The sequence below is a fragment of the Tasmannia lanceolata genome, unplaced genomic scaffold, assembly GCF_043159265.1.
Source record: "Tasmannia lanceolata isolate RefF3 unplaced genomic scaffold, GAP_Taslan_0.1 ptg000008l, whole genome shotgun sequence".
Classification (NCBI taxonomy): domain Eukaryota; kingdom Viridiplantae; phylum Streptophyta; class Magnoliopsida; order Canellales; family Winteraceae; genus Tasmannia; species Tasmannia lanceolata.
The window spans coordinates 45,472,144-45,475,000 of NW_027518685.1; the positions used below are offsets into that span (position 1 = coordinate 45,472,144).

At 38.9% G+C, this 2,857-nt stretch overlaps 1 protein-coding gene across 3 annotated transcripts in view; it reads right to left on the reverse strand.

Moving 5' to 3' along the window:
- Positions 1–2,474: 2,474 nt before the first annotated feature.
- Positions 2,475–2,857, reverse strand: part of LOC143885330 (protein FAR1-RELATED SEQUENCE 4-like) — a 35,246-nt gene continuing 34,863 nt past the window's right edge. For 2 of the 3 annotated variants that reach the window (XM_077389448.1, XM_077389450.1), the window contains exons 6-7: positions 2,750–2,857; positions 2,475–2,660 (exon numbers count right to left, since the gene is read on the reverse strand). The exon at positions 2,750–2,857 is cut by the window's right edge and continues 341 nt beyond it. The gene's annotated coding sequence lies outside the window, so the exon portion shown is untranslated. The remainder of the gene's footprint in view (positions 2,661–2,749) is intronic. The other variant, XM_077389449.1, reaches the window with a different exon arrangement.

Sequence of the window (2,857 nt, forward strand, 5' to 3'; positions counted from 1 at the left end):
GATCCTACTTGATTGGATCGCATGTGATTATATATACCAACCATTCGGCAATCAAGTACCTTGTCGGAAAGAAGGATGCAAAAGCTCGCCTTATTAGGTGGGTTTTGCTGCTTTAAGAGTTTGACTTTAAAGTAAAAGATAAGAAAGGGACGGAGAACTTGGTTGCCGATCATCTTTCAAGACTCCCTAATGCAAAGGATGAAGAGCGTCCGATCAATGAGAGCTTTCCGGATGAGCAATTGTTGGCGATATCAAGTGAACTATGGTATGCGGATATTATGAATTATTTGGTCACGGGTAAGACACCTTCTCATTTGTCCACCCAAGACAAATACCGGTTCCACTCACAGGTAAAGTATTTTTATTGGGAAGACCCCTACTTGTTTAAAACTTGTTCCGATCAAATTATTCGTGTGTCCCTGATCATGAGCAACATTCCATTCTATCTTTTTGCCATGATCAAGCATGTGGTGGTCAGTGGCCACTTCGGTCCAAAGAAAACTGCACATAAGGTTTTGGAGTGCGAATTTTATTGGCGTACTCTCTTTAAAGACTCATTTGACTTTTGTAAGTCATGTAAATCATGTCAGTCTTTTGGAAAAGTTACTAAAAGAAATATGATGCCCCTCAATCCCATTCTAGTTGTCGAGATTTTTGATGTGTGGGGTATCGATTTCATCATATAAAAGGGTGGGACAAAGCGTAAACCTCGAATCTACGCACCCTAGAGATAAGGAGCGCGACCAGTGTTAGGATCTTTATCTTTGTAATATAAAAAGTAGAAAAGCATGCTAGGGTTTTACTTTTCATAGATCAAATCAATGAATTTTTCTTTAAAATTCCAGTATGTTATAATATAGATTATAAGTTTTCAAAATCCAAAATTTCACCAAAAAATTAATTTTCCTCCATTTAAACGTCCACGTTTATATGCGTCCATTTTGGACACGGTGTGCCCTACAAAACGAAGTTCTAGGATGACCCTTTGGTGCTGATTTTTTGGGCACACCCTATCTATGTTAGGACCTATCAAATGAATGCTTTGGATCATCAAAACAACGTGGGCCCACTGTGTTTTTTTAAAGGGAGGAGTAGATAAGCTTATCTAGGGGAGAGACTAGAGACTTATATATATATATATATATATATATATATATATATATATATATATATATATATATATATATATATATATATATATATATATATATATATATGCCAATTCGATCTCCTAATTGCAACAAGCAAAGGACCTCTCACCGTCAAGAGAATTTTAGGGGGATATTTAAAGCCTTCCACTGAAATTAAGGGTGCATGTTGGGTTGGGTAAGGTTGAACTTTCAACCTGTGGGTCTGTATGGGTGTGGCTCTTTGGCTTAAAGTCACGTTGATGCTCCCCATTGATCCCCCAGGCTTACCCGATGCGTATGGTTCGATTGCTCGCATCCGTAGGGAATAGTCCCGCCCTAAAAATTGGGGTGGGTATACCCTATGTCATCCAAAAAAAGGGGTTGACCTATGCCAAAAAATTGAAATTGAATCAACCCTAACCCTACCCGATCTTATGGTCTCAACCCGAATTCCCAAATATTGTTCCCACCCCTACCTGAAATCGCCACCACCAGGGCATGAAATTAGATGAGCAATTTGAGTTACGCATGAACTTTTGCTAAATAAAATGAATACTAATCAACCCAAACACGACACGATTTTATGGTAATATGTCAACCAGAATTCCCAAAAATCAACCCAATTGCACCCCTACCAGAAATCTCACCTCCCACGCCACATGCATTGGTAAAGAAGATAAAACGCCAAAATTGTAGCCATTAGGGTCGCTCCTAACAGGCCATTTTTAGGCACCACATGTGCCACATGGACACGGACGGACTTGTTGATCTGACCAGAACGAGTCCAACCATTGCCAATGACCCCACCTTAATAGGATGAACGTAGCCCCTTGATCTATCAAGCTTAACCATTGATTTCCCCAAGGTTTCCAACTTGAAGTTTGATACACAAGAAAGAATGGGACGGAAGGTTACAAGCAAATCATTCCTCATCAAAACAAATAGAGAAGGTACCATCTCTACAAAGCACTCCCTCACAAATATCCCAGGCTCTGTAGCCAGCTTTCCTAAGGCTCTGTTTCTTTCAATGTAAAATGGATGTAAAACAAACTTTACATCCACTCTGTTTCTATCGTGCTCCATTTCTTTCGCGTACAAGTGGATGTAAAATTTGTTTTATGTTTTCCATTTTTAGGTCGAAAGAAATGGAGCATGAAACAAATTATAGACCCCCGTGGAAAGAAATATAACCAAAAGATTCTTTCTTTCGATGTAAAATGGGCGTGAAACAAATTTTAGACCCTTGTGGAAAGAAATATAACCAAAAGATTCTACGCCCATTTTTAAGTGGAAAAGTAGCCACCTGCTTGAAAAGAAGTCCCCTTCATATGAACACAAATCCAGTTGAAAAAGCTCAAAATTATGGATTGCAAAATCATAGCACCCAACGATTTAGACCACAGCAAGTGATTTGCTTGTGATTTTAGTTACTACATTAGAAGAGAATGAGCTCTTGTTGCATTCCAGACAGTGGTTGATGGAGACACCAGAATACATTGCTATCAGAAGACGCAGTTATTTAAGTCGTTCCTGCACAAACATAACCAATGGTCATATTTTTGCAAAAATTGGGTCCTACACAAGAAGGGCAATATCAATGCCTATGGTGTGTTAAGTACCTGTTGCCAATGATGCCAAGCCACAGTAGGTCTTGTGTCTGATTGTTGTTGCTTGGCTGAGGATTGTAGAACCACCTATAAGATTTAACATGAAGAACTTAAACTAAA